Source organism: Mastigoproctus giganteus, chromosome 2, assembly GCF_048544385.1.
Source record: "Mastigoproctus giganteus isolate SK-2022 chromosome 2, ASM4854438v1, whole genome shotgun sequence".
Lineage (NCBI taxonomy): Eukaryota > Metazoa > Arthropoda > Arachnida > Uropygi > Thelyphonidae > Mastigoproctus > Mastigoproctus giganteus.
The window spans coordinates 41,619,515-41,643,633 of NC_143576.1; positions in this window are offsets into that span (position 1 = coordinate 41,619,515).

Below are 24,119 nucleotides of genomic sequence, written 5' to 3' on the forward strand. Positions count from 1 at the left end.
TATATATATATATATATATATATATATATATATAATAAAATATATGTATGTACGTATGTATAATATGTATATATATGTATGTACATGTGTGTATGTGTTTATGTATGTGTCTGCATGCAGAGAGAGGGGGGGGGGAGTGAGAGATAAATAACAGTGGTCTAAATATATATATATATATATATATATACACACACACACTGATTGATATATATATATATATATCAGTCAGTGTGCATGTATTGTATATGTGTATTATGTATGAACATATATATATGTATGTATGTGTGTGTATGTACACATATACATACATACACATATACATACATACATACATATATATATACATATAAATAATTGTACATTTCTGTAGTAACACAAACAGGTAAAATTGCATTCCTCCTGAAAGTTATACTAATGAATCAGTATTGCAAATCTAATCAAGATTAAGGGTAATTACCCCTTATAATCAGCCAGAGTCTAATTGGGTTTTTTGTCATGTTAGCATTGAAGTGTTATAAATGTTACTTGAATGAAGTGCCTCTAATATCTTTTATTCAAGAAAAATTTAAGTTTAATTAGTATATAACCTTATTGAACATCTGCACCTATTGATCACAAACACTTCAGTTCATACTAAGCCTTTGTTCATGCACATTTAAGCAAAGACAAGGCATTCTTGATTATCTCTGTTCAGCTTTATTTTGGTTTGTGACAGGGAAAAAAAAAAAAAAGAGCATGTTTTATTTGGCTTTTGTCTACCTTAAAAGTAATTCATGCTGTTGTACCATTCACCATTCTAAACCAAAGAAATATTCATTGATCACTATTTTATACTTAAAGAAACACTGTTAATTTAAATAGCATAAAAATGTTTTCTTCATAGATCATTTTTCTCACAAATTAAACCTTAGCAAAACTGAAAAATTTTTTGTTATAAAGGTGGTAAAATTAATGCTGTTTTTGACTCAGTGGCACAGAGCTATTAAATCAATTGTGCATCTGAAATAATATTTTAAGTTTACATTAAGTTTTTAACAAAAATAGACCATGATTGATTTTAATTAGTTTCAGAGTTCTTGTAACAAATAATTTGATGTAAGGCAGTATTGAATTTTTGATATAAATATTGATGTGAATACAGTACTCAAATCATGGTTTTATAATTGATGGAAAGTGGTTCTCCAAAGATACCATTCAATAAATTTGTATTGCTATTAAAAGCAAACACGTGTGTGGAATTTATGAAGTGCATCTTAATTAAGTTTAAAATTTTCTTTATGTAGTTATCATGATCATTCAGAAATTCTTTTTTTTTATGTTCAGTTCACATCAGGTCTAAAATTTCTGTATCCACATCAGTTTTCTTTCTTATATAATTCATATTTTGTGTTATGCAAAGTCTTGATAACTAATTAGTTTTTATATAAAATTGACTGTTGATACCTCTTAGTTTGAAAGGGAAAAATTACTAGAATTGCAGGATTTTCTTTTTGTGGGTTCATTTGTTTAGATCTTTATCAATAAGGTTACATCAAATATACTTTTGCAAAATTTAATTAATGTATTATAATATTGAATAATTTGCCTTAACTGGTTCCTTATTGGTGTACTAGCTTAACAAGTGATTTGTAACCATTCTCATAAATGTTTTTGGTAATATCATTTTACATTAATGGGGAAATATTTGAAACTTGGACAGAAGTAGTTAACAGTACTGAAATTTAATTAGCTGTAGAAAACTGCAGATTTAGAAGCTGCTGTTAGTGTAAAACATGACTACAAAACTTTGTAAAATATGTAAATTAACCTTGATGGCACACATGTAAATGCTGCTTAAATTGTGTCATCAACAAGTAGCTCTGGTTATCTGATGGCATACAAATTTTCTGGTAATGATGACCTGTGAAATGTCATAAAATGCTCTAGACAATGCAGATAGAATGTAGGGGTCTGAAACATTGACCAAATAAATCCTGTACTATCAAGGTTGTGTAGCTCTTTCTGTCCCAGCCATGTGATTGGAGAAATATTTGATTCATTATATAACTGCAATACTGATTAAAAGTTATATTAAAAGTTATGATACTGATTCCAGCAAAGCTTGAAAGTCCTGAACTTCCTTAATGAGTTGATAATATATGCAGTATGAGGCTTCACGTGGTTTCAATAAATGATGCCTATCTGTACATATTTTTTTAGGGTTGATGCTACAAGTTTAGACAATATTATTAATTGACAGTTCCAATTTCCTGTAACTTTTAATTAGTAATATTTTCTAAACTGGAGCTGGAACTAAATTTATACTTCCAGCTTTGCTGTAACTCTTAATTAGTAATACTGTCTGAACTTAGTGTCAGCCCTAAACAAATACAAATAACTCCAGTATTAAATCATAATTTTATAGTTTCTCAATATAATTTATTTCATAGCATTTTGAACTCCTTGTAATTTATAGATGTGCTATGTAGTAAATAAATAAATTTTGATTTATTCTCGAGATAGCCAAAGCCAGACAAGTTTACATTGGTGCGATTAGTTCACAGTGGGCTGTGCATATTTCATGGCCATGCACACTAACCACTGGACCACAGCACCTTAGTTTTGGCACCACAGTACCAAAAGCTTTAGACTATTTACCATCTACCTATCTTTACTACCTGATATTAGTTTTGTGTGTGTGTGTGGGTGGGTGGGTGGGTGGGTGGTTTTGAGTTACATTCGAAATGTATTCCTAGTGATGTAAATGGCATAAATCAGTGATGTGAATAGGTGTTTTTTTTTTTTACATGTGTACATTTATATGTTATAAAGAGGAGATACATTCCAGGCATCAAATTTTTGAACTGAACTTAATTTTGGCTTACTTAACTACTCATTAAAAACAAAAATTAAATGAATGTTAAAACAGGAAAGCAATAAAAATAAACTTATATATTTAATGCTGCTTCTTGATGCAGTTACAAAAGGTCACTCATTCCTCGAACCGAACTTGCTGCATTATTTTGTTTAGGTCATCTTCAGCAAGAATGGCAATAATCACTTTCTCAAAGAAACTGAAGGCTTCAGTCATCCTTTTTTTTTTTTTTTTTCTCTCTCTCTATTTATGGTGCTGGCTGCATTTTCTCTTCTTTCTGCACTCTGTTGCTTCAACCCAATCAGATCCTTGTTGGTCAGATCAGCATATTCACATTACTTATGTTCACCTCATTGAAACAAATCTCATTTACCAATACCACAACCTGCAACTGAATTTCAGTCACGTTAGCAAGTTCCTAAACACCGTGAATGTACCTTGGCCATATATTCTGACACCATTCATAGTGATACTAGTATGTTGTCTGTAAATTTATTAATATTGTATCCCCACCAGAACTCAGAAACTGACGACTGGTCCTCACCATCTGTCTTAGTGGTTTGTCATCCCTTGGTCTATCAGTTGCAACAATGAGATTGTACTTGAGGTGAAAAAAGCTAATGTTTTTGAATTTATAATTAAAATTTGAAAATGAAAAATCTTTATATTGAAGTGGTGCACTTTGGAACAACATAAATCAAAGATTGCCTGTAGAGTGACATTGATGTGTAATTGATAAACATCATTGAAATCTAGAATGAAAATGTATCACCTGGTAAGAACTTGTAGCTTAAAGCATTTCATTTCTGAAATATGCAAATTAGCTCGTGCATACCTAAAAAAAAAAAAAAGAGTATCCGAAAGAGCCAGTTGTAGAAACCATAATGATGGATATGGTTCCAAATGACATGCACAATGGGCTCTCATAGTGTTTGTTAATGAGAATATGTAAGAATCCTGATACTGCTGCCTGTTATAAAATCTAATGCAAGGGTAAAGGGTAAGGGCCTGTGTAATTTACAATTGTTCCTATCCTGAAGATGTATGTTGCATTGTGCATGCCAAAACCACTACCTTCTCCATAGTAATTTCTTTTCTAGATGTTTATTGATAAAATTTTGTATCATGTGCCTGCTAACTCCTCCCCAATTTTTCCCTAGCAGTAATGAGAATACATCAGAAGTTAACTGTAGAATGAATCTAAACCCATTCATGAACATAAAATTGAACCATCATCCACAACTCTTAATTCAAAAATTTATGTTCCAACATCAGTTGAAACTGGCTAAACACTGTGATGAAGTGAGATGCAAAAATCATGCATAAGCATTAGTAGGGACATACGATGCAAGAAGTCAAGCTTATACAGCATCAGCCCAAAAAAAAAAAAAAAAAAAAAAAAACCTCATTTCACTCATCTGTTCACTCCAAAAGTTTATCCAGTTCTTCCTTAAATTTATTTAAGCTATCAACTTCCACAACGACAAATGGAAGTTTGTTCCAGAAATCAAACACCCAGCCAAAGGCAAATTTCTGCATTTCTATGCTGCAGTTGTATTTCCTCAATTTGAATTTAATCCCTCCAAAGTGCATAATCTGAGCAAGAGGAAGAATCTCATCAGCACTGAGCTTGCTCAAACCAATCAAAGCCTCCCCTCACAGGTTGCAAGTCTCTAGATTCTGCAATTTGCAGAACTTAAGCCTTTTTTGTTAAAAACTAAACTATTTGATTAGATTCACCCAGAAAGTTATCTCATCTACCCAGGTGTATTCTGTCTGTAGGTTGATTTGTGTGGTTTGCTGAAAGAAACACCCCCAGTTTTACCCGGGGGAAAAAACCTTGCTATTTACACCTGAGACCGACTAACTCAACCACAGAGTGAAAAAAAAAAAGTTCCTTGTGTCATCGACAGGATTCGAACTGGGCCTTTTCCACAAGATGTGGAAAGGACAGTGATGATACCACTGTGCTACTCATGCAGACCCTTTCTTGGGGAGAGCACCTCTTTGTTCCGCTCACCAAACCCTTCTCTGTACTTGTTCCAGTAGCTCTACATCCTTAAAATGAGACCCCCAGACCTGTATGCAGTGCTCAAGGTGTGGCCTGGCCAGGCCATTGCCTTATACAAAGGGATAATTATCTTATTCCTGCTAGCAAAGTTCCTGTACATCATTGACAAGACCCATTGAGCTGCTCTGGCAGCATGTCTGTGCTGCTCAGAAAACTTCATATCTGACAACACAATTATCCCAAGGTGTTTTCATTCTCCACTGCCCTGAGTGTAGTACTACACAGTTGGTACATTAACTCTGGGGTTACTGCTACCCATATGCAGTATTTTGCATTTCTCAATGTTACACTTCAGTTGCCACCTCTCAGCCCATCTGCTCAAGTTTTCCAGAAGCGTACCATCGTTACTGTCATTAAAAACTCTGCAAACCTTTGTATCATCTGCAAATTTGGACATTAAGCTTGTTGTACCTTCTTCAATATTTGAGAAAACAACAATGGCCCCAAACTGAACCCTGTGGGACTCCACTAATAACATTAGTCCATGAAGAGCAGTGTCCATTCATTACCACTCTGTCTTCTCCCATGCAACCATCCTTTTATCCATAGCAGCAACTTTCCCTTAATGCCGTACTGCTCCAATTTGTGCAGCAGCCTTTCATGGGCAAACAGTATCAAAAGCCTTCCTGAAGTTCAAATATATAGTGGTGGACAAAAAAAAAAAACTGCATCACTTGCGAATTTCGCAAATAATGTGTTTTGTGGGTTGCAGAAATGTTTGAAATGCATTTGTTAAATGGGATATATATCTCTGTGAATGAAATCCAATAAAAAGACTCCACCTAATTGCCGTAAATATCATTCCAAAGGGTAAAATGTGTGATTAATGGAAATATGAGAAATCATGCAAATAGCAATCATGACAACCACACATAAATTTTATTGCATTTACGTGTACAAACTGAAATGACAAGTTAATGTAATAGTATTGTAAATGTATTGTAAATCAGCAAAATAAGTCCTCAATATTTTGTTGTTCCTCCTCGAGCTGCAATTACAGCCTTGCAATGATCTGGCATAAAGTTAATCAACTTCTGGATATATGGTTGCCCAATTTTGTGGTACCACACTCTTACAATGCTCTCCTGCAGCTGAATCTTACTTGTTGGCTTCTTCTGAGCAATTTTAGACATTATGTATCAGCAATTTTCAATAGGATTGAAATCTGGATATTGTCGGGCCAGTCTCCAACACTATAATGCCAGCATTTCTGAGGTATGACCACCTTAAGGGGGCGCGTCCGTAGCCAGGTGGGCAGGAGCGGCAGTGCGTGGCACACGCTTCTTGATTAGACCGAGGATCGAGCCCGTGACCACCAAATACGGAGGATGCGGAAAGCTCAGGGAATGACCACCGCATATCCCCGGAGCAGTATGGCCTTAGTTGCTAATGCTCCTAAAAACCAAATAACAAACAACAACAAGCATCTTAAGGGAGAAAAACGAGGGAAAACATTGATATAAGTACGTTTTAATCCGTGTGAGTTTAATCAAACTCATCATTAAATCTAAATATCATAAAACTTACCAATTTTGCTGTGTGGCAAGGTGGTGAGTCCTGTTGAAAAACGCAATTTTGGACGTCTCTGTGGTGATCCCTAATAACGGTTTCAGGCACTCCTCCAAGATAGCAGTGTAGGTTTCAGCATTCACCGTTCCATTAATAAACAGTTCGCCCCACCCCTTTGCTTGTTATGCATCCCCAGACTATCTGACTGGTAGGGAACTTTACAGTCGGTATTCTGCAGTCAGGATGGTATGCCTCTAATTTTCGTCTTCTGACATATCGCTTCCCATCCGAGCCATGCAGGTGCAAATTTTACAATTCTGACCTATTTTTTGCACCAGTCTGGCCTGCGCATCATGCTGCTAACCTGACTAATTGCTTCAAGACTGTTGCTCCCTGTCTTACCTGGATACTGCCTTTCTCGATGTAAAAAAGAAGAAAAATAAATAAAATGACCCGTGTGTATCATTCATTGAGTTTTTTCAGAAAATAAGCAGTCGATATTTGGAAAATTTGTGGAGTTTTTAGACAGGGTACAGCCCAGGACTAGACTTATAGAATTATTATTGATTCAGTTTGATTTATATTGAGTGTGCAAATAATGACGTCTAATGACAGCTCCTCTTCATCCGGTGAGGATGAATTCTGATAATTTCCCCATGGAGAACTCCCCATCCTTCACATAAGAAGAGGGCGCCTCTGTAGCCAGGTGGGCAGGAGCAGCAGTGCGTAGCACACGCTTCTTGATTAGACCGGGGTTCGAGCCCGTGACCACCAAATATGGAGGATACCGGAAGGCCAGGAAATGACCACCGCATATCCCCCGGAGCAATATGGCCTTAGTTGCTAATACTCCTAAAAACCAAATAACAACAACAACAACATAAGAAGAAAAAGAATAAGAGCAAGAAGAACTTACGCTCCTTTTGTCCCAGTATGAGACTGCTGCTTCTGCAGATGAACAAGTTAAGCTAAAGTTTTAGAGGCAGTGGAAAGTCCTTCTGGATGTCCTGTTGCTGACTCTTCTGGTAACAACCTTGTTGCTTCCAAGGATCCCCTTCCATCTACTCCTCTTTGCAGTATCTGTTTTGAACCGCGCATTTGCTTCTGGCCTCAGTTCTTCCTCCAGGCTGGAGATTCCTTCCGATTCTGGGAATGCAGAAAATAGGAGTCTTGAGGATGCTCCCCACCATCACCAGATCATCTCTAAGCTGCGTAAAGAACTGATATCTTTTATTAATTGCAATGCAAACGGACTCACAGAAACGGCAGCGAACTACATCCATGACTTGTGGTTAAATCTGGAGATAATTGCCACAAAGCTGCTAATCGACAACGAGAAGCTACGCGCCGTCAACGATGAGCTACGATCCAGAGCGATCGTAGCTCATCGCTCTGGATTGTAGATCATCCTCGAAAAAGTCTTAGACATTTTCACTATAACCCCACCTACATCTTCATATATCTCAGATCCCACTCCATCATTTGCAGAAGCCCTGAGGAAGAGCATCTCCCCGCGGTCTTTAAAGAAGTACTGTCTATTGAACCACTGGTGTAGGTAAGTTTTTTGGGCCCTTTGGCAAGAAATCATTTTGGGTCCCTTATTTTTATTAAAATAAATTTTAATTAGGTATAAAATTTTAAAAAATGTTGAATCATTTTAATAACATAAATATGCATTTTATTTACGATTTCTTTATAATTTTGCAAAATCAAAAACATGAAAATTAATATTACAGTATGATACTACTTATTAAATACAATTTGACAAACATAAAAAATTATACTATAACTAATAAAATTACGAAAAAAGTTAAAATGTTACTTTTTTATGAGATTTTCACACTCGTTTAAATAAGTCATTGAACTAGATGGCTTATTAATAATTTGTTTCATTACGTCATCATAGTAGGAAAGTAAATGGACTTACGATAAAAAAATTGCCGTTGTAATCTTCCGAAAATCCTTCCTGATGACCGCGAAATGCTAAAGAATTTTTAGCCAACATAAGCGTTATCCGAAATAACCGTTCTAGTACCATTTTCCAAAATGAGGATCTGTATCTTACTTGTTCCTCGAGATCTTTATCAATCGTTGCATTCTTTTGCCACATTTCATGTATAGCACATGCCTCGATACAATGGTGAGAAATACTGTGAGTTTTTATCCGAAAAGATAGATTTTTCCAATCTCGTAGTCTGGAATGCCACTGATTTTTAATACAGTATTTGAAAACAGCCAGCATGGTTGGCAATATGCAGCATTTAAAATTCGTGAGTAACACAGCCTCAGACAAGGAACTTGACCATACATTGAAGTAGAATAGCAGTACATGTCACTAAAACTTCTATTTTGTTGTTCAGGATCCCTTGGAAATGGTCGTTTAGGTCTCTGAGGTGACAAACTCTTAACGTTTCTTTTTGTTTCATCGGCAATGTTGATGTCCGCGTATTCTCCAATATCGCTTGAGGACATAAACGGTGCAGTGCATTCAACACTAATTTCCGATCTATTATTGTTGAATTGTTTTTGTTTGATGATCCTGCTTGATTTAAATGATCCACAGATATATTCACACCAGCAGAATTCTTTTCTGCATTTTTGTATGGCAATTGCTGTTTTGATAATGACTAGAACAAACTTGAATTGAAATTAATCAACTAACAACTTTTGACCACCGTATAAGGGTGGGTCAGAGTGCCCTTTGAGACATTACGTGCTCTACTGGAACTGGCCCACCTTCCCGTGATGGGGACCAGTACCCAGAATCACCTGTATCCAGAAACACTAATTTCCGATCTATTATTGTTGAATTGTTTTTGTTTGATGATCCTGCTTGATTTAAATGATCCACAGATATGTTTACATATATTTACATATAAATATATTTACTTCTGGGTAGCCAAGCGGCCAGAGCATAACAACAAAACACAGAATGTACACAAACTTACACCAACACATTTCTGGCCCATTTACAGTGGATTCTGCTTTTCACAGAGAGACGAGGCGGAGTTGAACAGACGTTCTAGGTGCTGCCCTGTACATATACACATGTCCACATGCAGGTTGAAATTCGATTCGTCAGAAAAGATGACGGTGTCCCATTGCTTTTTTGTCCAAGAAAGTCGCTTCTTCCTCATTTTTTGGGTCAACAAAGACTTCTTCTTGGGCCGATAGGCATGCAGACCACATTCCGAAAGCCGTCTTTGGATAGTTCGTGCACTTGTTTCAACACCACAGGCCATCTCAAAGTCCAGTTTTAGATCAGGAACACTAGCATGGGGATTACGAAGGTATAGCCATTTCAAATATCGATCTTGGGAAGGCGTAGTCACTCTCTTACGGCCTGATCCAGGTCTTCTCTTCACATCACCGGTTCCACGCTTTAATTTCAAAACCCGGGATACTGTTGACTGGTGGCAGCCTCTTTTATCAGCGATAGCTCGCGTAGAAAGCCCTACCTGGGACAGAGCAACAGCTACACTTTTTTTATTGGTGTCCACTAAACATATGGAGCCATGCTTACACCTCCGCAAAACAATACTAATGAGCGTGTATATCCTCCCAACGCCGTATTTATAGAAACGACTGATGAAATACCTTTGCCTTTACGACAAACAAAATGACTGTAATCAAACAATATCATATACGTTTCACTACAAATGTTACCTTTTTTAAGGTAATGCGGGTTTTTTGTCCGCCACTGTACGATATCAAAATTATTTTTTTGCATCCAGTTCCTTTATGACCACATCGTAGTATCCAATCAAATTGATCAGGCAAGATTTCCCTTTAACAAACTCATGCTGTCTGAACTATAACTGCAGTCTTGTCTAGATGATCCTGCATTGCTTCTGTATCGAGGGGCTCTATTACTTTCTCCATTACAGAAGTTAAACTAACGGATCTAAAATTAACTCATGTCACCCTTTGATCTCCCTTTGGAAATTGGGGAAACATTTGCGCACATCTCCAGTCCGTGAAAAGCCCAGACAAATTGTCCTTTGGGCTTTTCATGATTAATTTTAGATGAGCATTCTTCCAGGTTGCAAGAAACTCATCACACTCAAGGCACATCTTGAAGATGGTGAGCAGCTGCAGCTGGTAGTACCCTGCAAATTATCTACCTCCAATAGGTAGATAATTTGCAGGGTACTACCAGCCTTTGCCTTTTGGAGGACCGTTAAAGTTGTGTATTGTTCTTCAACATTGTGACTGCATTGTGAATGATTCTACAACATTAAATACATTGTGAATGCTTCTACAACATTAAATACATTGTAATGCTTCTTCAACATTGTCTGAGAAGTAGTCATTGTTTATGGTGACTATTTGGTTTTTTGTCATAGGTCAGAGGATCGCTGTAATTGGAAAAGAGCATATTTAAAAGATTCTTCACTGAGTTTCCCAAGTCCTGGTAGTAGCTCCGTCAAGTTTTGTAGTTGGATTTAAAATTTTCCCTCTGGGGAGCTTATTCGTGACTGTGGTACACTTGTCACCAGGAGTCATTATTTCCTTTTGTAGAGACTAATTTTTGCAGGAGGCTCTTTTGCTTTTATGTATTGTCTCAGTACGTATATGTATTTCTACACGCTCTATGCTCTATAAACTTCCTTGACTGCATACGCTTGTCTTAGGGACTGTGGCTTGAACTCTTTGGAATTCCTTTCTGGAATGGTGGACAACCTTACTGAGATTAGTCAGTTCCAAATCCCACCAAGGAACTGCATTCCTAATCCTCTTACTTTTAGGGATGGGTTCAGTGCATGCTTCTTGAATGATTTCGGTTAGTTTTGCAATGCATTGTTCGGGTGCATCCTGAGTAATAAGAGTTTCATCTAGACAATAATTTTCTGCTGAGGGCTTCTAAAAAAAAGAGAATCCCGTTAACTTTCTTCATGCAAAAGCGAACAATTTCCTGCTGTATAGGTGGAGCTCTGACAACAGTCCGACCAAAAGAGAATGTGATGGCTCAATGGTCGGGCGACGTCAAGGATTCTTGTACTCTCCATTTGATAATTTTTTGGACTATTGAAGGGGTGGCCATAGAGATGTCTATAGTACTCTCCCAAAGTGTGGAGCTGATGGTAGGGAGATTTCCAGACTGAGAACCTGAAGGTTTACTGCAGTGATGAAATTTCCGAGGTCCTCGCCGCTACGAGTCCCAGTCTATTCAGGTGTGGGACTGTGCCATATTCGAGAACGATAGCTAGCACCCATAGCGACCAGAGGCGGACTGGTCATAAGACTTACCAGGGAAATCCCGGTGGGCCAGAGGTTGGAGGCTAGTGTGATTTTGGCCGTAAACATTAGTATGAGGCCGTTACAAGTTTTCCCGGTAAGAATTTTTGACTCTGTCAAAAATTCTTACCGGGTAAAGGTCAAAAATTCTTACCGGGAAAACTTTGACTCTGAATTTTGAATTTTTGACTCTGAAAGCGACGAGAATTTTAGAGCCAGGAGAGTATCCAGAGCTGTCTGAAGATTTGTGATTATAGCCATGTCGGCACCAGGTTTTGACGGATGATTGATTTAATTAATTAACGGTTAATTTAGTATTTTTGACTGCTATTCGGCCCGTTGGGTTTTAGTTGTTAAAAGAACACAAAAGCAATAAAAAGAACACAAAAGTGAAAGGGCTCAAAAATGGTTTTATTTCTATTCAAAGTGATCAACGCCTGATTGAACGGATATTTTACATTCTAAAAAGAGCTAGCAAAGGTGTCCAAAGAAATGATGTTCACTTCAACGGTTACATTTTTCTTTATGCCTTCAACACACTGAAACCTCCTTCCTTTAAGATGAAGTCCGCTGGTGCTAGATCAGAGAGTAGAGTGCAGGGTTGATTTGTACAATTCCATGTTTCGTCAGAAAGGTCTTCACAACAAGTGCGGAACGGGCTGGGGCATTGTCGTGCAACAAGAACCAGCTGACTTTCTCTCAAAATTGCAGACTAACCGCGAAATGCGATTCAATAGTCTTTGAACGTAGAATGCAGCATTAACTTTCTCCCATTCAGGTACAAATTTCTTGTGATTCACATCCTACGTGATCAGCATCGTCTTGATCCTAGACTTCTGTAAACGAAAGTTTTTGGTTGATGATTTTGAAGCCCACTACATGCTCTGAAGCTTCGTCTCTGGGTCGTATTGAGCACCCAACACAAAACAGTCGAGAAAATTAGGATTTTCTTGACAAGTCTGGATGAAGTTTTCACATGATGACACTCGTCGTTCCTTCTGCTCATCCGTGAGGCTGTGCGACACTAATTTTGTAGACCTTCCTTTTTCCTAAATCTTTATGCAGAATTTGACGACTCCTCTCCTTATTCATATTAAACTCATCAGCCATCATTCTGAGGTCAAACGACGACCTCTTTGCCACAGTTCCCGAAAGTTTGCAACTCTGTCTTCATTTCGAGAGGTTGATGGGGGCACAATTCTTAGGTAGTCGCGAAAATCATCACATCCTTCTTTTAACCGCTTATACTATTCAAGCACACTGATACGACATAACGTTTCATCACTATAAATAAACTTTTTTTTTTTTCATTTTCTACATTTCTTTTGAGATTTTTCCACTTTAAAGCAAAATTTGATATTCCTTCATTGCTCCATTGCAAAATCGTGACATGGAACGTTAACGCTAGTTATAGAACTAGTTATTACTTGCAATCTGTTGGCCTACTGGACAATTCTGTTCCATCATCTGTTGGAGGAAGTTTGTGCTACATCATACCACTTCCCTTTATTTTGAAACTCATCAAACATAAGAGCAACAGCACCAGTCCGGGAATTTTATTGCCACTCGTATAATATATTAATTTTAAAGGAATTATTTGATTTTTCAATGATTTAGAAAGTTCGACTCCTGCATGACTATACAGTAGAGTGAGCAGTTCAGTACCCCCTTTGAATTCCCTTCCCGTTGGAATGTTCAACTTCCCGGTTGAACGAGGGGTTTCCGAAAAGTAAGGTAACACATTTTTTTCTTAATAATGGTGAAAGAGAATGAGATGAAACGCGGTGGACAGATAGACACCCGTTAATAAAGTTCCAAAAGACCGCCCGTGCAGTGTTGCGGTAATGTCGCCTCACTGCAGATTCCAGTTGCAAAATGGCGGCTACCGTTCGAGTGTGGTCCAAAACAGGTGTTCGTGAAGTTATTCGCTTTTTGCAAGCAAAAGGGTCTTCATTAAGTACATTCACCGTGAACTGGTTGCTGTGTATGGCAAAAAGGTGATGACAAAGAAACAGGTGCGTTTTTGGTGCAATGAACTTAAAAGGGGTCGTGTTGACATTGAAGATCGACATCCGGCGGGCAGGCCTTCATCGAGCAAGACAGAAGGCAACATTTCGCGCATAAAGGGCATCGTTCTTGAAAACAGGCGACTGAAACCGCGTGAAATTGCACAAATAGTGAACGCGAGTAAGTCGACTGTTCAAGAAATTGTTTACGATGTCCTTGGCTTTCGAAAGGTGTGCTGCCGCTGGGTGCCCCGACATTTGCCGGAGGAGGCCAAAGCAAAACGCATGGGGATGTGTCTGGAGAACCTGTTGCGATACAGCGACGAAGGAGAGGATTTTCTCGCTCGCATAGTCACAGCAGACGAAACGTAGATTCATCACTTTACCCCGGTGAGGAAACAAGACTCCATAACCTGGAAACACCCACAAATCTCCTTTGCGCAAAAAATTTAAAACTGTTCCCAGTGTCCGAAAAGTCATGGCCACAGTGTTCTGGGATCGCCAAGGCGTTCTGTTGGTAGATTTCTTGCCGAAGGGAAGAACAATCAAGGCACAGATTTACTGTGCAACGTTGGAAAAACTGAAAGCCAACATTCGACGCAAACGACCAGGACTCCTGACAAGCGGTGTGACTTTATTGTAAGACAACGCAACTCCACAAACTGCCCGCACCACTCGTGAGTGGTTGCGCCGTAATCGTTGGGAAACTTTGTCACATCCCCACTACAGCCCAGAATTAGCACCCCTCAGACTTCCATTTGTTCAGCCCTCTGAAAAAACCCCGTTCAGGAAAGCATTTCACCAAGGATGAGGAAGTTCATCAGGAGGTGCGATGTTGGTTACTGTTGTTGTTGTTGTTTGGTTTTTAGGAGCATTAGCAACTAAGGCCATATTGCCCCGGGGATATGCGGTGGTCATTCCCTGACCTTTCCGCATCCTCCGTATTTGGTGATCACGGGCTTGAACCCCGGTCTAATCAAGAAGCGTGTGCTACGCACTGCTGCTCCTGCCCACCTGGCTACGGAGGCGACCGTTGTTTACTGCGTGTGGGCACGGACTTCTTCAATACTAGTATTGACAAACTGATCCATCGTTGGGACAAGTGCATCAATAAAACTGGAGACTTTGTGGAGAAGTATTGTATGTTGTTCACTTATTTCTTGGTGTGTAATTTCAACTTCGTATTATTAAACATCATCGAGAGAAAAAATGTGTTACCTTACTTTTCGGAAACCCCTCGTATTAAATATTTCTACAGACCAGATATTCCCAGCCAGTGTGCAGCGAAGAACTCAAGGTGTGCCACAATTATTTAACCCACTCAGTCCCACCATCAAGTTTTCTAATCCATCGAGTATGCCTCTAATATTCCTGTGTCTAGTTATTATTTTGGGTAACTAACTTTTTATTATTATTATTATTATACATACTTTTTTATTTCTCTCTCTGAAATATTGGTATTGCAAAGATAGAAAGACATAAATTCAGACAATAGGCAAAAGTGACTGGCCTACAGGAAGTGTAATGGGTGGACAGCACTGTCAAGAGGAGGGGGGATCCTGTGCATGAAATTGAAATCCTGACATCAGTGAGCTTCCTACACTTTGACAGTGAGACTGTGTTAGCAGTAATGCTGAAACATTACCATTCTAGATTTTTCTAATTTCCTAATACAATTTTCTAATTGTATTCGAAATGGACAAATCTGTTCGAAGAAAAGGAATATAGGTGGTCTACTCTTGTTATTACACTCTTGTGTGCAATGCAGTCTGCTTTGATGAGTTACTTTTGTACAAAGTATTTGTACAAAGGAATGTGAGTGAGTGGAAGAACTTATCGAGTAATCCTGCGACAGAACGTTTAAAATGGAAATATCATGGTCTTTCTCTATATGCGCTCTGTCTCCCCGTGGAAGAATATCCTGCAATTACTAGAGGTGATATTTTGCCTTTTATAAGCGATATCTCTGTATATTTTGCTATCTTTCTGAACAACTTCTTAGCTATTTAAGGCTGCTTTTTTTTTTCATGAAAACGTCAAACCAAAAACAGTGCAAAATTGCAAGATGTTGAAAACAGTGGCTGCTCGTGACTGATGTATGGAGGTGCTGCTTCTTAAGTTACATTAAATTGCCTTGGTTATAAGACATGAAGATATGGATGGTAATAATAATAAGCAAGTTAAAAATACTACAAAACACTAACTGGACACTTACCATTAACAAACTTGGGTAATCTCGAAATTTTATTTAAAAATAAAATCCATTCTTCGGTTCTTATTTGTTGAAAATAGATTAATAACTTTTTCATTCAAGTTTGGTGCACTGTCCAAATCTGCACTGCTCGCTCCGTAGTTCCTTTGACTCGTTTTATCACCTCTAAAATTTCGTATTGGCAACCTGCCAACTAAACATTGCCTCAACCACTGGGACCAAAATGTGGAACTGTGTAGCGCACAGTTCCACCTACGGTTAAACTTCAAAGTTGAAAACGATCTCGTGTTTTTATTCGTTTATTATTGAAATGATTATTGAAAATAGAGGATGAGTATACTATATGCAGGACCTGTTAATAAAAATATTCATTGCGTTACACTGTTCTTCACAAAATTTCGTATAGTTCCGTTGACTGTATATTTAGATTTAAAAAAGCTGTGGAGTGCTGCAGTTCCGTAGTGCCTACCAGTGAGCCACCCCTGGTTGAAAATCTATTGTCAGACCAGGATTCAATGCAGAAATTAAGTAGCCTTGGAGCATGGTAGACATAAATATTAAAATCTAAAAACTTTACTACTAAATTTTCTGTGACTTAAAACTCTACTATGGCAAACATAAATATTTTTTAAAAAATCAGTGAAAATTGGTTAAGATTCATTCAAACATTTCGTGTAAAAAATAAATCTCTATACGACGTAATAAACATATTCTAAATAATTCTAGGCTACTGTACTTAGTAATCAAATGACTCTCGCATAGTGGTTGTTGTGTTTTGTTTTGTTTTTTCGAAAATACGACGTCATTGTCACTTCCGGATCACTAAAATCGTTGTTGATTCTGTCCTGAATCAGAATGAATAAGATAATTGCAGTTCGCACACTTTTTTCTGAAGAGTGAACCGGACGAGTAAAACTTTTAGAAAAGTTAAAACTATGGAATGAAAGGTTTGTGGATTGAAATAGTAAAGCTATAATAACGCCACAGAAAAGATAGATACCAGTAGTGACATGTAAGTGAAGTATGTGTGAAAATAAGTAAAATGTCCTTAATAGGAAGTGTAAATAATAGGAGATAGGATGTGTCATTTTATGCTTGAATGATAAGGAACTCCAGAACTCAGCTGCATCAGTGTTGTTTGTGAATCATACTTATTTAGTGTTGAAATGTTACTACTGAGGCAACGGATATAATAAACAACAATAAATTAACATGTTTACTTCTCTTTCAGTGCGGTTACATCATTTCAAAATTTACAAACTCCTTATTTACGAAATTTGAAAGATCATAAAACATGAGATTATTATAAGATTAATAAATTATTAATCTCGTTATAAGCCAACAATTTAAACATTAAGTTAAAGTAAAAAAAATTATGTTTCTTCTCATCTGAAGAAGTTGATTGACGGCTGTTCTTTTCTTGCCCCCACAATTCATATTTGAACCTGGTAGACATCGCCCATAATTTCTTTCCTGTATATTTTTGTGTATATAATTTCTCTGGGTTGATGCTCAAATTACTAGGAAATATTTGCTAGGAAAAATCTTCCCCGAGTGTCCAACTGAATCATGCTGCAACTGAGTTTTGGTTCTTCCCTATTTATTTTCCGCTCGAGGTCGAGTTATTCAACTTTCCAGGCTATCGATGTCAGTCCTTTGCATCTCATCCCACTAACACCTTATTAAATAATTTAAAAATAAATTAAAATTATAAATACTCATTTAATTTTGTTAAGTAAATTCAATGAAATTTGGTTAAGATGTGCTGAGTTTATATCTCAAAATAAAAACTTGAAAATAATCAATATAAAAGAATGTAAGTTAAGATAAATTACTTTAAAAGAATTACAAAGAATGTTTTACACGAAATTGCCCCATGGAATAATGGAATAATTATGCAATAAAACTAACATAGAATGAATTTTTTCAATCTCTTTAAGGCATCATTAATAGTTTTTATTTTTTCCCTTTGCTTTTCCTGAAAAATGAATTCATTTATAATTACTCAAGTTATGAAAGCCAAGATATATTAAGCACTAATTTATAATTATTAGCAGATAGATAAAGGCAATTAAAAACACTGTTACACCACGTGATATAGTTTTAAATGTGTCAAAATTTATATCTTAAATTAAAAAAATATAAAGTTATAAAAAATACACAGTTAGGTATTGCGTTTCTCCTGCCTTAATGGTCGCTTGACAATAATCGCGAAATGCTATGTTAAAAACTAGATAAGAAAATACGAATTATGCATTTCCCTCCTCACGTAGATAACTATCTAGTTGACCTCTGAACTTCTTCAAACTATCAACCTTAACTCCATACGGAGGCAACTAATTCCAGCAATCAACAACACGCTGGCTAAAATAAAACCCCCTAAAATCTAATCTAAACCTCTTTCCCTGTAATTTGAATTCTCGTTATACTAACCACTCTCAGCGCCGTATAAATCTAATCAGGTCCCCTCTAAGGTGCCCAGTTCCTAAGCGCCGAAGGTGCCCAGTTCCTAAGCTCTATAGCCAACATAATCGAAGTCTTACCGTACGGTCGCCCTTTTTCCGATCTTTTGACCCTTTCAAGATGCTCAATGTTTTTTTCAGATGGGGTCTCCCATATACTGTACTTGGACGCAGTTCCAAGTGCGGTCTTTACAATTGCCTTGTCTAATGGAATTGTGACCTCCCCATCTCTACTGGATATTGTTCAATAAATCATCGATAAGACGCCATGGACTTTTCTGGTCGCCTGTTTATACTGCTCAGGAAACTTCATATCTGCCGTATCATAACCCCCAGATCCCTTTTTTTCTCTACTGTTTTTAATTCAATCCCACCAAGTATTAAAATTATTTTGGAACTGCTGTTCCCAAATGCATTTTACCTTTCATTTTACTGCCTTAAAACATATTTGCCACTTTTCTGACCATTCGTGAGGTCTGTTCAAGTCCTGCTGAAGGAGCGCTGCTTAGCAGTGATCATTAACGACTCTCTTAATCATTACATCATCAAAATTTTCAGATAAAAATTTGAATGATGTCCTTGGAGTTTGTATTAAAAGTGTATCTTGAAACAATCATCATTTTGGTAAAATTTGAACTCAAAAAAGATTACAAATTTTAAATTTAAAATATATTACATTATTTAAATTAATTTCCGACTACAGAAATTAAACTGTTACCAAAACCTTTTCCACTAGTGAAGTTAAAATTAACAAAAGTTACCGGAAAGAATTTGTTAGCAGAATTATTTTAAAAAAGTCAAATTTACAAAATATTGTAGAAATCAATTCTTATTTTAAAATTATTGGAATAAAATTTACAGAATTACTGAAATAAGATTGAAAATTGTTTAAATTTAATTTAAACAATAATTTTGTCTACCAGACACCTGATGTTAATTCCCTTCAGTTAAGCCGCCGGAGCCAACTTAAAACACATCTGCCTCTTTGACTCAAACTTGGGTAATAATATTGAAAGTGTCTTTTGATTTGGACATTAGAACTAATTATATATGTTCTTGTTTATACTCCAACACGACTACCAGGTCAGTGGAGTTTACAAAATATCATTAATACAATCGTTAATCGTATTTAGTAGTCACGGCCTTGAACTGCTGTCCACCCTCGCTCCTGATCACTCGGCTACGTCGGGCCTAATGAATAAATAAGTGGGGAGGGGAGGGGTTAAAAAAGATTTGTATTCACCCAGAAGTAGTTGTGATAGAAGGTTGAAATACATGCCATGTATTACACCTTTTCAAAGCAGTCACCAGACAAAATTTTACACATTTTTTCCATCTCTCAATACACTTCCGCAGGTCAGATTTATAGGAGTCCTCTTAGTTGTCTTTCACGACTCGGCAGGAGAAATCTCCTCACCATCAGCAGCAAAGTGTTTTCCGCGAAGAAAGGATTTAAGGGAAGGAAAGAGGAAGAAATCTGAGGGTGCAAGGTCGGGGGAATAAGCAGGATGCGGCAATATTTCAGTTTTTCCTAGCATATCGACAAAATTTCATGTGTATTGTGCTCTTTCCTTCTTCTGGTAAGCGGTCAGAAGTCTGGGAACCCATCTAGAAGACACTTCACTTGTATGCAACTGTTGATGGGTGATGTTTTCCACAGACCCTACACTAATTTGGAGCCTCTCCAGCTTGTTCTTTAACGCTAATACGGCGATCTTCCAGGATTAATGCTTCAATTTTTGTAACGTTCTTCTGTTACAGTTGCTGAGTGTCCTGGAATTTATTCATCAAGCACTTTGGTTCTTCCTCATTTGAATTGTTTATACCAATGTGCAGCACACTGTAATCTAGGCAATCTTCTTCATAAAGAGCAACCATTTTTTCATGGATTGTTTTGTGGTGTTTTCCCTTGCAGAAAGAGGAAACCACAAATTTGTATTCCACTTTATCCACTGTGACGATGCAAAGAAAAAACGAATTGTTAGATCGAAACCAAAATTTGTGTGGTTGCTATAGAGATTTCAGTGTATCAAACAAACAAAAATTTGATATTCCTATCACAACTACTTCTGGGTGAATACAAACCTTATTTGAACCCCCTCATTATATTATTTCGATTTTACGTCAGCAGGATTTCCATAACGCCGACAAGAACCACAAAAGCTGGTCCTTTTCAGAGATTTTTTTTTTTTTTTTTTTCAGCGATCATAGTACATACATTTTTCATGTGACTATTCATCTAAGGAAGACGCAACTAAGATCGATATAGGCTTCAACGATAATTAATTTATTCATGGCGTTAGTCTTTTTGTTTGGAAATTAGTTGACACAAACTAATTACATGATTTGTTCGGCTCAGTTTTTGAGATGTTTATAACTAATATGAAATCTATTTTGAAATCAGTATCTTCTTCCTTTCTGTCTCTAACCGTTGCTCTCCTTTGTGTCAAACTGCCAGTGGACCCACAGTTAAGTCAATTGTATTGTGAATATTGGGAATTAAAATAAATCGGAGAAGTGGTGGACCTCATTTAACTTAAAGAACTCAATTATGCGGACAGCTTCTATATCAACCGGTTCAGATTATGTGGAAAAAGACGATAATGAAGACCTTTGTTGAGCTTCTGAAAGGTAAAGACAATCACTAAGATCTCGGTATTCATTCGAGGATTCTCTACAAAACCTTGCAATCTTGTTGCTGTTAGCTAGATATATTGCTACCAATATGTTAGTTAAAAAACACATAAAATCTAAGGAAATGCATCCAGTTGATAGTCCAATGTTGAGTCAGTTTGGTGTGACACTGGGAAAGCAAAAATGAGGGTAGGAGTTTGTTATAGGCCTAATGACTTTGATGGGCACAATGAACAATTATACAGAGAAATACAGTGGGCCAGTAAATCAGAGTGTCTTATAATGGAGGATTTTAACTTGCCAGATATAGACTGGAACTTGTAGATTGGTCACTCGCACACTAGCAAGGCTTTTGTGGATTTATTGGATGATTGTTTGCTACAGCAGCATGTTAGAGAGGCAACAAGAGGGAGTAACACTCTTGATCTGATTGTCAGCAGTGATTATTCATGCATTAAGAATTTACAGATAAAGGAACCACTAGGTAGCAGTGATCACAGTGTACCGATGTGGGATTTACTTAAAGATGTAACTACCATCAGGGGTAAAGGGAAAGGTTTTTGCATTCGTAAAGTCGACTATAGTGGTCTCAGAAATTTTTTAGGTTCTATACAGTGGGACCAACTGGTGATGTTATCAACAGCAAATTCTAAATGGGAAGCATTCAAGACAGTAATCTTGGAAGCTACTAGGCTTTTTGTTCCAACTAAGAAATACTGCTCTAGGTTCAAGCCCAAATGGTTGTCAGATGAACTAATGAGACTCGTGGCAGAGAAGAAAAATGCATGGGATGCACATAAATTGTCAGGCGACACACTCAGGATAGTGGAGAATGAAAGAGACTTGTGGGTAATTGTGCAGTCAGATATGAAGTTTTCTGAGCAGGGCAGACAGGCTGCTAGAATAGGTCATGGGGTCTTGTCAATGATGTACAGGAATTTTGTGAGCAGGGATGAGGTGATTATCCCCTTGTATAAGGCAATGGTCAGGCCACACCTTGAGTACTGCGTACAGGTCTGGAAGCCTCATTTTAGGAAGGATGCAGATTTGCTAGAACGAGTACAGAGAAGTGCAACAAGACTGGTGACGGGAGCAAAGGGGTGCTCTTATGAAGAAAGGCTTAAGTTCTGCAAATTGCAGCTTCTGGAAACTAGGCACCTGCGAGGCGATCTGATTGTGGTGTATATGGCCTTGAACGGATTGAGCAGGCTTAATGCTCAATCCATTGCTGATAGATTGAAACTGAGGAAAGACAGTTGTTGAATAGATGTGCAGAAGTTTGCCATTAGCCAGGGGGTAGTTGATTGCTGGAACAAACTTCCATCTGTTGTTGTGGAAGTTGATAGCTTAAATAAATTCAAGGCAGAACTAAACAAACATTTGGAATGAATGAATCAGTGAAATGGGAATTTTTTTTTTTTTTTTTGGCTGATGCTGTATAATCTTGCTTTCTTGCATCATGTGTCTCTACTAATGCTAATCTAGGCTGCTGTTGTTATTGTTGTTGTTATTTGGTTTTTAGGAGCATTAGCAACTAAGGCCATATTGCTCCGAGATATGCGGTGGTCATTCCCTGACCTTTCCGCATCCTCCGTGTTTGGTGGTGACAAGCCGAAACCCGGTCTAATCAAGAAGCGTGTTACGCACTGCTGCTCCTTCCCACCTGGCTATGGAGGCGCCTAAAGCCAACGCTGCAAACAACCGGAACAGAATTAGGAAACTGCACTCTCAATTTGTGTTTGATGATGTGAATTTTTATAATCAAGATTTGAGTTTATTTTCTGAACTTTTCTATACACAACTGATTTTTTTATGTAAACCCCAATGGCTTGTATGCATGTGTCGGGTGCCTTATATACACATATGTATCTTACTTATATATCTTATTAAATAGCGAGACTATTAAAATAAAATAAATATAATGAAATATATCTTACCTTACAAGTTATCCCCTTCAAAATAATTGCATTGGGCTGGTACACATTGTTCCATAAGTTTCTTCCAAGCACAGAAACATTTCTGGAAGTCATCGTCTGTAAGCCCTTTTAACACTTAGGTCGTTTTTTAATGAATATCTTCAATGGACTGAAAATGGGTTCCCTTTAGTTTTCAGTTTAGGGAAGAGAAGAAAGTGACAAGGGGCTAGATCTGGGAGTAGGGTGTATGTTCGCGACAGCGCCTACAATGGGCACGCGAGCATCGAAACTGGACCTTGAGTGATTGGAAGAAGGTCGTCTGGTCCGATGAACACACAGAGATTTGCTTTTTGGCCCACATTGTCTTGATGGATCATCCGACCATCCTTCTACAATTCAGATCTCTTCCTTCTAACTTTTTCACGCAGCCTTGTCAGAACTTCAATGTAGTATGTTTGATTGGCAGTCTGGGTTTTTGAGACGTATTCAGACATAATAATTCTTTTATATCGAAGAAAAGAAACATGGTTTTCATTTTTGAATTTGACATTCTTGCTCTTTTGGTGTGAGAGATTTCTTTGTCTTCCATTGCACTGATTGTCTTTTAATTTCTAAGTGGTACTGGAACAGCCAACTTTCACTGAAAGTAATTACAGTATTCAGAAAGTCTGAATCTTCAAATCTTATCAAAACATCTTCACAGGCTTGGAGTCTTCTCATTCTTTGTCTTCATTCAAAATTTTTGGAACCATCTTGGCACACATACTTTTCTCATGCCTAAATTTTCAGTTAAAATTTGTCTAACTCTTTCTTTGTCCATATTGAGTTCTGATGCAACTGTTCTAATGCTAAAACGATGATCACTTCTAATTAGTATCCTTACTCAGTTCATCAGTTTTCATGGCTACTACATGGCCTGGTTATTCTTCGTCTTCCACACTCTCCCATCCTTTTAAAAATCTTTTATGTCATTCAAACACGCGAACTCTTATGAATTTTTATGCTTAGGATTGCTGCTTTTTCTCATGAATTGCCATTTTTCGACTCAATTCCATATAGGTATAATAGTTTTGCGAATTGCATACATATTGATAAGCTATCAATAGGTAGTAATGGGCAACTTGAACGAGAAATGTTTTCTTTACGATAAGGATGTCAGTTTTGAAATGCACTGTTAAATTCTTCTAGATCAGTGTAGCAGCATCTGATGGAAATAT